Raw genomic sequence first — 14,521 nt, forward strand, 5'->3', positions numbered from 1 at the left:
CCCACTCCAAAATGATCTGTTCCTCCCACATATGAATTCATAAATGGCAAATTAAATATTAGATAAAGGAAAGTTTAACTCTACATCAGGTATAGATTTGACCTGAAAGTTAGACTAAGAAGGCTCAAATATTCTATAACCAGGATAAAATTGATTCTACTTCCAGGGGAAGGTACAAGGTTGATTTACCTACCTACTATCAGCTACATTAAATTTGATCCTGTTTTCAATTTCCTATGACAGCAATTTAGGGGTTTCTTTTTTCCAGCTCAATCAAATTTAGGGATAGCATTTTTTAATTTATTTTCTATGTTACCTAATATGCTCCAAAAGTCCATACTTTATGTGAGCCTAGTTTTAAAAATTGAAAATATTTATTGAACAGCATATGGTAGTAAATGCCACTGACTGACCCAGCTACATGTCCATTATGAAAGTGAATCAAATATTAAACCAGGTATATTTACAAAACCAAGTTTGTTTTTTTTTCCCAAGGTACAAGGGATTAAACCTGGAACCTTGTACATGGGAATCTGGCACTCAACCACTGAGCTACAACCACTCCCCAAAATCAAGCTTTTAAAATTTGTACAGGGGGAGCAAATATGGCTCAAGTGGTTGAGCACCCACCTCCAACCTGGATGGTCCTGGGTTTGGTTCCCTGTGCCTCCTGAAAAACAAAAACAAAAACAAACAACAAAACAAACGAGGAAACCAACTCATGGAAGTCAGTGTGGCTCAGTGGTTGAGTGCCCGCTTCCCGTATACAAGGTTCCAGGGTTCAATCCCTGGCCTCCAGTAACAACAACAAAAAAATCTGTGCTACTACTGCAGCAGTTGACTTTCTGTGAATCAATGAATGAACAAATAAATAAGCAAACCTTTCTGGAATCTATATTCTCAGTAAAATGCAATCTGAAATTTAAGATTTCAGATTTAAGATTTTATGATTTAAGACAATCATTAAGATTTAATTGTTTACTTAAATGGCAAATTCAATACTGTAATTAACAGAGAATAAACTTCAGTTAAGACAAATGCTTTTGCTCAGTTGGCACTCTACTTCCTTCAGGACATTTTGTTCCCAAAGAACACATAATTCAATTGTGAGCATATCTCAGTGGTAAATGCCTTATAAAGTCTAGTTTAGACCTAGTCCAATAAACCCTGAAGCACGCTTTTTACAGTTTAGACCACAAGTCACAATGAGATCAAATATCCAGTTTAGTCAATGTTATCTAAGATTGTTTTATATTACTGGAACCTACAGAAATTCTTCCAATGAGATGACTAACCTCAGAAGGCCCTCTTCCTTCTTCTGTATTTGATAAGTGCATGCTCTAGGAATAGCCTCTCAAAGTAGCTAGGAGCTGACCTGGGTTTTAAAGGTAAATCTCCAAATGACTAGAATTCAACTCTAAAAAACTTTCTAGTTATTTCAAATGTAGTTCTTGGTGACAAAAGGAATTGTAGTAATTTTCATGCAAAAAAAAAGTAAATAAACATTTTAATTTATAGGCTATCAAATCTCCATCAATATACTCAATGAAATCACACTTTCCTGGGGAGTTTACTAAACTATGAAAATTTCAACCCCCAAGGAAATAATTCAGTGAAAACAACTCCCATTGAGTTATACAGGATGTGACTTTAGCCCTTTAGTTGTGGTAAAAAAATAGAGCCTGGGTATAGGATGAAGAGTTAGGGATACTTTCATCCTCCTATCTTTGACATTGAATTTGTGGCTCTATTAAGTCAGCTGGGTCACCATTTCCTTGTTTATAAACCTTTCTTCAGAATACTTATCTTCCCTGTTGGGACATGGAGATGATTCATGTCATGTTTATAAAACAATTTTGTTGTGTACTTTTTATCTTTATTTAAAGCAATTTTTAAACAAAAATAATGTTAAAGAAACAGGTATAATGACTTATAAAATAAAATAAGCTATGGAGGAAATACTAAATAATTCCTTTTTCATAACATGTGTTTGAACCATATTTCTTCAATCAAAATACAAGCAATGAAAAAATATTTGGAGTCCTTTGTGTGTGATTTAAAAAAAAAAAGCAACCCTAAACAAGATTAATGGCTAAAATTTCATTTGCTCAACTCTTCCTAACCATTAAAAATTCAAAATGGATATAACATCAAGAACTAAGAGAAGTCTTCATTACATTCATCTCTTAAATTTATAATAAAAGCATGGAACTACTATAAATGTGAATGTTTTCTTTTCAAAAAAGAGATAAACTGCATAGCTCTACAACTTCCAATTTGGGTGGTTCTGATGAAAGTCATTACTGAAAGCGGATGAGGTAGCTTCACAAAGAAAATAATGATTTATACTATGATGAAATTCATACCCACTAGCATGTGAAACAAATCTCATAGTGTTTGTTTTTAAAGTATTATAGCATAAATTATTCCTAGTGCTACACTTTACTTTGCAAAGTCTGTATAGAAATAACTAATTTAGACTTAAGACTGAATTACTTTAAAATAAGAAGTTTAGCAAATTATGGAACAAGATTTTAATTTCTCATTGGACCAAAGTACTTAATAAAAATCATTTTATAATGATTTTATAATAAACAATTTCTTGCTTTTTATGAAAGGAATTTTTATTTATGTTCACTTCAGTTAAGACACTCAAAAAAATCTTGTTTTTCTGACTTTGTACACTAAGATCATGGGAGCTTGTTGACATTTTTTAAGAAACCACATGCACCTGGGGTTGGGTTAAATGTCAGACCCTTATCTCTCTGTAAAACAAATTATCTAAATTCTTTCAACTGGTGAAGGTATTTTAAACCACAGAAGAGGAGACAAAAATGTATTTCAATTGTTTTAAGGAAGTACTTAGTCAAATATACCATGTTTTTCACATTTATAGTATAGCGGTATCCCCTAAAATGTTTTTGCATGTTTTAAGAATGCTTTTCAAACTGCTCACTATGATAACGAAGCATTAGCTATTGTTGTCTTGAATGCAATGGAGGTCTAGACTGAAGGAAGGTGTTTAGAACAGTGTCTGGGGCTATATAAGCAAAACCTGTTAATTACTATTACTAAAAATTACTTTGTAATGCAATAAGCAATCATTTGCCTATTGTGTTGTTCATGGTGGTAGGAACTTAATTCTTTTTCTTTTGTTAAATAATCAAGATTCAAATACCAAGAGATTTCCCCTTCATTCCATTTGTAGTTAATCAAGAAGGATTTATTCCAAAAAAGCAACTTTTTAGTCTGTATGTCACTGAGTCAGTACAGGAGAAAGTTTTAATGAAGGCATTTGTTTCTTTAGTTTCTATCAGTAACTTCTTCCTTGGACATCTCAACTTCCCCCATACATTCACCTTTCATCTTTCACCTTTATGTAACTGACTCTCAAGTTAATATTCCAGCCTTTACTGCTGAGCGCTACCACAACTTTTCCAGTGGCCCCAAAGACATCTCCATACCAGAACTTCAAGTTCCACGTATTCAAAACTCTTCATCCATCCACACAAATACTGTAATTTATTGGTTCCTCTGAATGCTCAACTGCTAACTGGGTACCCTTCCCTCTCAGTCACTGTGAATTATGCACTTCTTTCAATTACCGTTGCCACTGCCTCTGTTCAGGCCTTAATCAACATTAACATAGAACGTCTTAGTAACCTCCATACTGCTGACTGCCTTTTCATTTCTATCTCCTCTAATTTATCCTACATATTATTCCTAAGATAATATTCCTTAAAGACAGTCCTTATCTCTCACTCTCCTACTCAATTTTTTTTTTTTTTAAGGTTTTGCGTGCTTATGCAATAAAATCCAAACCCTTTCATTTAGCATACGGACCATGACTGTCTTGGCCTTTCAGATAGAACTATCCCTCACACAGCATGTACCCTAGTTGAGGTGATTTGCTGTATGTACCCCCCAGAAAAACATGCTCTTAAATTTAACCCATTCCTGTGGGTGTGAACCCATTGTAAGTATGACCTTTTGATAATGTTACTTCAAGTTAAGGTGTCCCACCTAGGGAAGCGGACTTGGCCCAGTGGTTAGGGTGTCCGTCTACCACATGGGAGATCCGCAGTTCAAACTCAGGGCCTCCTTGACCCGTGTGGAGCTGGCCCATGCGCAGTGCTGATGTGCACAAGGAGTGCCATGCCACGCAGGGGTGTCCGTCATGTAGGGGAGCCCCAGGCACAAGGGGTGTGCCTGTAAGGAAAGCTGCCCAGCGCAAAAGAAAGTTCAGACTACCCAAGAATGGTGCCGTACACACGGGCAACTGACACATCAAGATGACGTAACAAAAGAAACACAGATTCCCGGTGCCTCTGATAAGGATAGAAGCAGTCACAGAAGAACACACAGCGAATGGACACAGAGAGCAGACAACTGGGGGGTGGAGTACGAAGGGGAGAGAAATAAATAAATAAATAAATCTTAAAAAAAAAAAAGGTGTCCCACCTCAATCAGGATGGGTCTTAATCCTATTTCTGGAGTCCTTCATAAGAAAAAGAAATTCAGCCATAGAGAGAAAAAGCCACAGGACCTAAGAAGCTGAAACAAGGAAACCTGGAAGAGAAGGGAGGCATCAGATGTTGCCATGTGAAAAAGGAGTCAAGGATTGCAGGAAACTACCTCCAGAATGCTAGTCTGTGGAGAAAGCATTGCCTTGATGATGCCTTGATTTGAACTATCTTTCAGTCTCAAAACCATAAGTAATAAATTCCCATTGCTTAAGCCAACCCATTTCATGGTATTTGCTAAACAGCCCAGAAAACTAAAACATTGGCCAGAGAGTTCTATTCATACTCGTAACTGACTTCCATGCCTCATGCTGTGCTGCCTCTTTGCTTCCAATCAGCTAAAATTCTTCACAGCTCCACTCCAATGCAAACAATCGCAGTTCCTACCTAATCTCTTCATCCTTCAAAGTCCAGTCAAAAGATGCTGCAGTAATTGCCAGGGAGCCTTTCCCGTACCTCCCTTCCCTCTAAAGCACTGATGTCTGCCTTCCTGTTCTCCCAGCACCTTATAGCAATAAACACATTGTGCCTTGTACATCAGTTATTTATATTTCCAGTTTACCTCCTTTACAAAATTCATTACAGGCAGGTTCCATTGGAGGGATTCCATTCTTCACAGAGCTTACCCACACCTTACAGAATTAAGACCAAATTCCTACATCTTCAATATACATTAACTATAAAGTGATGATTAATATTCATTTTACTAACACTGGAGGAGCTCTGAATCCATAATGCTTTCTAAATACTCTAAGATAAATTTTGCAAAAATAACTTAGTACTGAAAACCAATATAGGAAAGTGGACGTGGCTCAAACTGTTGAGTGCCTGATTTCCACATGGTAGGTCCTGGATTCAGTCCCCAGTGCCTGTTTAAAACAAAAACAAAAATCTACAAGCAAACAAACAAAACCCAACTCAGTGGAGCCAATGTAATTCAGTGGTTGAGTGCCAGCTTCCCACATAAGAGGTCCCAGGTTGAATCCCTGTTCTGGTACCTCAAAAAAACAGAAAAGAAAAGAAAAGAAAACTAATATGGTATATTTGGCCACTTTCAATTAGGAATAAAATTTAAAAGATCGAAATATATTAATCCTCCAAACTACCGATTCAGGTAACAACATGGAAGAATCTCAAAAGCATTAAGCTAAGTAAAAGAAACTCAAACCCACAGGATGAGGAGTAACGAAAATAGTCTGTATTTTGACTATGATAGCAGTTAAATGACTGACTGTATATCTTTGTCAAAACATATGGAACTATATAACCATTCTAAATAACCACTTTATAAATATATACTATAAATAAAAGTAAAATCTCCTCAGGCTTGTAAGGTTTCTTTCTTAATACAAGTTCTGAATTATCATGTTGAAAAAAAACCAACATGGAATTTTTAAAAACAGCTCTGATTATATTATATATGTATATATTATATAATTTTATATAAGCAATTTCTTAATTCATTTATTAAAAGCATAACCTTTTGATTCAGAAGAAATAGTTTAGCAATAATGAACAACACATGGTATTTTTTATCCAACTTATTTAACATCTCAACATATAAGTTAGAAATAGCAAAAGTCTGTTAGTGTATGTAGAGATTTCAAAAATGAAAATTATAAATATTTATTAAAGGGTTTTTGGCTATATAATTCTTTAACATTATTTTCAAGATAAGAATTCCCTGAAGAAGTTTTCTTTGAAACAACATACAGAACATTGGACAGGGCAGGGAGAGGTATGACAAAAGGATATATACTAAAATATTATCAGTGATTTTAACATGATTTTTGTTTATTGGTAATGCCTGGTTCTCTACTAAAATATATTTTTTTTTGAGAAAAATATTAAAATTTTCAGTAACAAAATCACATATTCATATAAGCAAATATGTTATTTAATATTTAGCTATATGGAAGATTATAAAGAAGCCTGTTCAAGGGAATCCAAAACTGACTTTACAGATTTTTATGAAATCTTCCTCCCTGCAAAACTGTGTCCCCAGTTCATATTCTACCCCATATAGGAGTGCCTACCTAATGTCACCCTATAACCGTAAGACAATGGAAGAGACATAAAAGTTTGACACACATGAAAATTTTCTATGCTCCAATTTGTAGTTCACAATTCACAACATCAACCTTTGTTGCCCTCTCTTCCCTATCAGTATCAGCAAAAAAAAGGCAGGCTGCACATTTCCATACATAGTTTAGAAATCGCGTCAGATATATATCCAAGTTCATCGCTTACAAGTTCCACTATCAATCTGACATCAGAACACAATTTCAGCAAGTTCTCTGCCACTTTATAACAAGGACCACCTTACTCAGATTCCAATAAGACATTCATTATTTCCTTCTAAGGTTTCATTGAATGCACCTTTAACGTTCATTTATCAAAGCCTCATCAAAGCAATTTAGTTTTTTTTAAATCAAGCATCTCACAATTCTTCTAGTGTCTATCTATTACCTAATTCCTAAGCCATTTCCACATTTTTGGGACTTATAATTTAGCAACATTCTACTTTCCAGTACCAAAAACTATTTTAATTTTGTTCAACACTATTGTGGGGAGGACTGTGGATAACTTACTCAGAAGCTAATTTATTTGCTTACAAGGAAACTGTAGGAACCACTACCCTCTGCTTTGATCTGCCAAGAATTTCATCTCAGAGCTATTGCACCAGTAGAGGCTGTACTTGATAAGACACTGAACAAGACAGAGATGCAAATCTAAATTTCTAGTACATTCCATGGGTTTTAATTCTAAAAAGGCAAAACAAAATGAATAAAGATTTCGATTTTTTTTAAAAAGTCAGTGTTCTATTTGGTAACATATATATTCCTCAGACACTATTTCCAGAGATTACTACCTTTAGTTTGAAAAAACATATTCTTAAATTAGAAAAAAAAAAAATTCTATGGCATTTTCACCTCTTCCTAGAGGAGAGGAAGAAACAGTTGAGGGAAGCAGATGTGGATCAAGCAATTCGGCTCCCATCTACCATATAGGAGGTCCAGGGTTAAATTCCCGGGGCCTCCTCGTGATGGCAAGCTGGCCTGCACAATGAGCTGGTCTGAGCAGAGAGGAGGCCCACAGAGAGCGCTGGCCCACATGGAGTGCTGACCCATGTGTGTACTTGTCTGCACAAGGAGTGCTGGTCCATGTGGAGAGCTGGCACAGCAAGATGATGCAACAAAAAGAGACACAGAGGAGAGACAATAAGACATGCAGCAAAAGAGAAGACAAGCAGACACAGAAGAATTATACAGAAAACAGACACAGAAAGCAGACAGCAAGCAGAAAACAATGGGGAAGGGGGTAGAAATAAATAATTAAATCTTTTTTTTAAAAAAAAAAGAAAGTTGAGATGGCTTTAGGGAATAAAAATGAGGAAAATCTTTCTTCTTATAGTAACGATTGTAAAATAAGCAGTAGAAACATCTTGTGAGTGCTTTAACTATGAGCTACGCACTCTCTTTTGCATATGTTATTTAACTCAATAAACAATTTCTGAGCATTGTTTATGTGCTAGACACTATTCTAGGGGCTTGAAATACATTAGTGAACATACCAACAGACCCCAAAACTCATGATGCTCACAGAAAACCAGATAATAAATATAATAAATAAGGAAGTTACATGGTTTATTAGAAGAAAAGTGCCTTGGTATAAGAAAAAATAGAGGGAAGTGGACTTGGCCCAGTGGTTAGGGCGTCCGTCTACCACATGGGAGGTCTGCGGTTCAAACCCCAGGCCTCCTTGACCCATGTGGAGCTGGCCCACGTGCAGTGCTGATGCGCACAAGGAGTGCCCTGCCACGCAGGGGTGTCCCTGCGTAGGGGAGCCCCATGTGCAAGGAGTGCGCCCCGTAAGGAGAGCCACCCAGAGTGAAAGAAAATTCAGCCTGCCCAGGAATGGTGCCGCCCACATGGAGAGCTGACACAACAAGATGATGCAACAAAAAGAAACACAGATACCCATGCCACTGACAAAAAAAAAGAGTAAGTTAAGGAGGATATGGAAGGACACATGAGGAAGAGTGTTAAATTTAATTCAATCCTCACAAGAGTCCTATAAAGTAGGTGCTGATATTATCCACATAGATGAGAAAATAGAGGTTCAAAAAGTTAAGCAACTTATCTATAGTCACACTAATACTAAGTTTACAACAATGGGATTCTCAGCGTTATTGTTATATCAAAATTAACTTTTTTCTGTTTCTGGACTTTTCTTCCATATAATATCCAGTAGGTAAAATGAAAAATGCAGAAGTGTTTGTGAATCTGCCTGTCTTAGATTCAAGTAGATTTAGAATCCTGTGGAAGTCCATATTCCTTGGGTTGGTTTAAAACTGCTTTATTCTTAGGAAGTAGATGTGGCTCAAGCAATTGAGCTCCCACCTACCATGTGGGAGGTTCTGGGTTCAGTTCCCAGTATTTCCTGGAAAAGACAAGTAGGACAGAGAGCTGGCACAGTGGGCTGATGCAACAATATTACGCAACAACATATACAAGGAGGAAATATAATGAGAGACTCAACAAGGCAGGAAGTGGAGTTGGCTCAAGCCATTGGGCACCTCCCTCCCACATGAGAGGTCCTAGGTTTGATTCTTGGTGCCTCCTAAAAAAAAGAAGACTAGCATGCAACAAATAGACACAGCAAATGTAAATAACAAGGGAGTTGGGGAAAATAAATAAAATAAATCTTCTTTAAAAATTGCTTTATTCTTGACAAAATGTTTTTGGTTTTGACTTTTTTTAAAGCTAGTTATTTCACTTATACCAATAGAATTTTTAGATCTTTTATAAAATATATGCAAAACATATCTAATTTTTTCTCAAGAAATTGTAATGACTCAACACAGTTAAAAAATGTACTGTTTTCTCCTTTTTTTTCAAAAACAGACTTTTCTTAATCTCTCAAATATTTTTACAATAGGGAAAACATAAAAAAGATAATATTTCACAATATAGCAATACTTTTGAAGATAGCAGGGTAGCTGAGGGAGGAAGATGTCTTTAAAGGCTGCAGAATTATTCTCCAATTTTAATCTACTGTATAATTAAAATGTAAAACATTACACAAGATAGAGCTTAATTATAATTATCCCCAGCCTACACATTATTTTTCTCTAATAAGGACAATAATTCTTCATAGGTACCAGTGAGAATTATTTTTAAACTAAGTCAAATTTCCATAACACCAGAGAAAACCTGGTATCGACATTTGTGTATTAGAAGAGATGGTGAGGATTGTGACTTTTTCTACCTGAACACGTGGCTCCAATGATTGAGAAAAAAATTCAAGAATTAATTTCTAGTCATTAAGGAATAAGTATAAATAACATGAACATGTAGTAAAAAAAATCAAAAATGCTTTCAACATTGTTCACTGAATTCTGAATTTTACAATAACTCAGGCTTGTGTTATTTCATTTTTGTGCCAATTTATAGATTTTTCTCCCCAAAAGAGGAAGGAGTCCCCACCCCTACCCACCTTGACCTTCTTGCTTGAGCCTTTAACAACCAGCCCTCAGTGGTTCAGATTTACAATTACCCTCAAAACTTGTAGTCTCTAATAGATCAAACTTTATAAACAATCAGGAATTTTTCCCTCTGAGTTGGTATCATTATAACTTAATTTTCCTAATTACTTTTCCCAGAGACCAAGAGGAAAACATCTGTGCCTTATTAGGAAAATACAGGAGGTACCAATGATTAAAAAACTCAGACATAGTTCTATGGTAAATTTACAATTTTTTTTTTTAAGATTTATTTATTTATTAATTTCTCTCCCCTCCTCCCCCACAGCTGTCTGCTCTCTGTGTTCATTTGCTGTGTGTTATTCTGTGACCACTTCTATTCTTATCAGCGGCACCTGGAATCTGTCTCTCTTTGTTGTGTCATCTTGTGTCAGCTCTCCATGTGTGCGGCGCCACTCTTGGGCAGACTGCACTTTCATACACACTGAGCAGCTCTCCTTACAGGGCACACTTCTTGCGCGTGGGGCTCCCCTATGTGGGGGACACCCCTGCATAGCACGGCACTCCTTGCGTGCATAAGCACGTGCATGGGCCAGCTCCACACGGGTCAGGGAGGCCCGGGATTTGAGCCACGGACCTCCCATGTGGTAGGCAGACTCCCTATCCATTGGACCAAGCTGCTTCCCCAATTTACAATTCTTAATCCAAGAAAAGATAACAGATTATTCAGTTATCTGAGTTAGTTACCGACAGGTTAACTAAAATAGAAAACTCTACCTAGCTTAATTTTGCTCATTAATCTCATAATTAACATAAATCTTGAGTTAAACTATAATATTAAAATAGAACAAAAATGATTAGCCTTTTTATAGCCATTTAATAAGGAAATTACAGCTATGTATAAAATATATGGCAGATATTTCATATACATATACAATAAATAAATGTAAAATATACATAAAATATATATATATTTTAGCTTTTAAGAAAATCCTACTTACCTATTTAGAAAAAAAAAAAAGTACCACGATCCCTCTCTAACAAAAAGCATCAAACATAAAAATTAACTCAAGTCTTTCTTGCCTTTGTACCTGCAGCTTCCATAACCACGTCTGACAAACCCAATATGGCTCTGAGATTGAGCAATTCAATAAGATGAAGAAGACAGACATGCAAGAGAAAAATCCACTGTCTTCTGAAGAAACAATAGAACAGGTGAAGCAAGCAGGCGAATCGTAATGAGGCATGTGCCGCCAATATGCACCACTCATTTCACGAGCATTGCCTTCTTATGTTACTTCTTTTAGCCGTTAACTTTGTAAGATGCAGAGAGGTTAGATCAAGTTTAAATGACTGTGCTGCCCCTTTTCATATCAAAGAATCAAGAACTACTGACAAGGAAGGCCCTGCCTGCCTCTCCTATCTGCTGTCTGGCTGGCAGGGAAGGAAAAGAACTTGCATATTGGTGAAAGAAAAAGCTGGGTGGGAGGACAGTGAAATCTAAAGTAAAAGCAAAGCTGGTCCAAGGTGTACTACAGGCTGTAAAATGCAGTTTAATCAGAGTGCCATTTTTTAAATTTAATTCATTTTAATTATTGGAATGCTCAATTTTTAAAATATGCAAATACATATTTTTTAAATCTGAAAGATCAAAAAAAAGTCAATCATAGATCTAAATGTAAGGGCTATGACTACAAAAATCTTAGAAAAAAAACAGATGGAAATCTTCATAACTTTGGATTAAGCATGACACCAAAAACACACACACAAAAACAAAGAAAAATAGATAAATTAGACTTCATTAAAAACTTTGTGCTTCAGAAGATACCATTAAGAAGTGAAAAAGTGGGAAACGGACTTTGGCCCAGTGGTTAGGGCGTCCGTCTACCATATGGGAGGTCCGCGGTTCAAACCCCGGGCCTCCTTGACCCGTGTGGAGCTGGCCCATGCGCAGTGCTGATGCGCACAAGGAGTGCCGTGCCACGCAAGGGTGTCCCCCGCGTGGGGGAGCCCCACGCGCAAGGAGTGTGCCCGTGAGGAAAGCCGCCCAGCGTGAAAAGAAAGAGCAGCCTGCCCAGGAATGGCGCCGCCCACACTTCCCGTGCAGCTGACGACAACAGAAGCGGACAAAGAAACAAGACGCAGCGAATAGACACCAAGAACAGACAACCAGGGGAGGGGGGGAAATTAAATAAATAAATAAATCTAAAAAAAAAATAAAAAGAAAAATAAAAAAAAATAAAAAAATAAAAAAAGAAGTGAAAAAGTAATCCATGGAATGGGGGAAAATATTTGCAAATGATATATGTATGATAAGGGTCTAGTATCCAGAATATATAAATAACTCTTACAACTCAACAATAAAAAGACAACTAATCCAATGTAAAAATGGACAAAGGGGGAACAGGTGTAGCTCATCTCATTGAGTGCCTGCCCAAGTTCAATATCCGGTGCCTCAAAAAAAAAAGGGCGGGGGAAGGGGAAGGATTTGAATAGACATTTCTCCAAAAATACAATAAGTACATAAAATGATACTCAACATTACTAGCCATCAGGGAAATACAAATCAAAATCACAATGAGATACCACTTTACACCATTAAACTATATTTAGAATTTTTCACTTAGACAAGCAAAGATCAGAAAGTATATTAAGACACTATGTTTGTGTGATCCATGTATTTTCTAAAAATAAATAAAAAATATATTAAGAAAAAAGACACTATGAAGAGAGAGAGGGATGAACAGGCACTCTCTTACAACTAGTAAGAGAATAAACAGGTACAACTGAGGGCAATTAGACAATATAGCTATCAAAATTATAAATGCACATGGCTTTATCTCAGCAATTTCACATTACCCATACACATACTACATGATATACAAACAACTTATTAAATGCAGCCCTGTTTGTAAAAGCAAAAGGTTGGAAACTACCTAAATATCCATCAACAGCAGACGGTTTAAAAGGATATAGTATAGATTATGGTATCCATGAGGGCACTGGATCTTTGTCTAGTTCCTGCTTTATTCCCTAGCACCTACAATAGTTCCTAGTACATAACAGAGTTATATAATAAACTATTACTCAATAGTAAATGAAAAATGAGGAAGATTTTTATGTACTGATATAGAACTCAAGGATAGTTTATGATACAAGTGAAAAGAGCAAGAAGCATACTATATTAGATAAGGCACATTAGTTTTCTAGCTGCTAAAACAAATTCCATATCATGGGAATTTGTTGAGGGTAGGCATAGTCAAAAAATAGAGGACACAGCAAGGCGATGCTTGCTCCCCAAAGACTGTGACATTCTGGGGCTGGCTGCAGGCGATCCTTGGTCCTTGGCTTTTCCATCACAAGGCAATGCATGGGGTGTGTTTTAGTTTGCTAAAAGCTGCTGGGAGCAACATACCAGAAATGCGTTGGTTTTTAAAGGGTAATTTATTAGGTTAAAAGCTTATAGTTGGGGAGCAGATGTGGCTCAGCCAGTTGGGCACCTGCCTACCACAGGGGAGACCCCGAGTTCAGGTTCCAGTGTCTCCTAAAAGAAGGTGAGCAGATGCCACCTCCCATTGCAACAAGCTAGATGCCACTTCCCCACTGCAGTGAGTTAGACGCCGCCTCCCCACTGCAACAAGCAGATGCCAGAAGCCAGCAGATGCCACAGCCCACAGGGAGATGTGACTCAGACTGTTGGGCACTTGCCTCTCATGTGGGAGGTCCCAGGTTTGGTTCCCAGTGCCTCCTGAGAAGGCGAGCAAACAATGGACAGATGAGAGAACCATGTGGGGGACAGGGGAGGGATAAATTTTTAAAAAAATTTTTTTAAAGCTTATAGTTCTGAGGCTGTGAAAATGTCCATATGAAGTCATCATCAGAGATGCTGTCTCAAGGAAGGTTGGTTACTGGTGATCCTGGTCTCCTGCCATATGGCAAGACACAATAGCAGCTCTGCCAGTCTCTGCTTTCTCCTCTAGGCTCACTTTCTCCCCAAGCCCAGTTGTGGGTGCCCAGGTAGATGGCAGGTTCCGCTCATCTCTCCCCTCTCCTCCATGCCCTGTTGCTTCAGCTTTGGGTTGTTTCATCTGTAGCTTTTCCCTCCCCCAGATTTGTCAACAACGGGAGGCTTCTCTGTCTCTGCAGCCTTCTTTCTTGGGCTATCATTTTTTATCCATTCATAAAGGACTCCAGCAAGAGAATTAAAACCCACCCTGGGTCACTCAATCGAATCAAAGGTCTTTAATTAAGTGATTTAATCAAAAAGGCTCATCTACAATAGGTTTGCATGCAGAGGAATGGATTTACTTTAAGAACAGGATATTCTGGGGTCCACAAAAGACTCAAACCAGCACAAGGTATATTCTCCTTTCTCTTCCAGAACATATTGGCTTCCAGCTTCTGCTGTCCTAGTGGCTTCTGCTTCTGTGTACAATTTCCTTTGCTTATAAAGACTTCTGCCACATTGGGTTAAGGCCCACCCTCATGTAATTTGGGCACTCCTTAACTAATA

At 37.2% G+C, this 14,521-nt stretch overlaps 1 protein-coding gene across 3 annotated transcripts in view; it reads right to left on the minus strand.

The window, feature by feature from the left end:
- Positions 1 to 14,521, minus strand: part of IFT80 (intraflagellar transport 80) — a 163,454-nt gene that overhangs the window by 106,957 nt on the left and 41,976 nt on the right. The window lies entirely within an intron of this gene.

The sequence above is a fragment of the Dasypus novemcinctus genome, chromosome 4, assembly GCF_030445035.2.
Source record: "Dasypus novemcinctus isolate mDasNov1 chromosome 4, mDasNov1.1.hap2, whole genome shotgun sequence".
NCBI classification, from domain to species: Eukaryota; Metazoa; Chordata; class Mammalia; order Cingulata; family Dasypodidae; genus Dasypus; species Dasypus novemcinctus.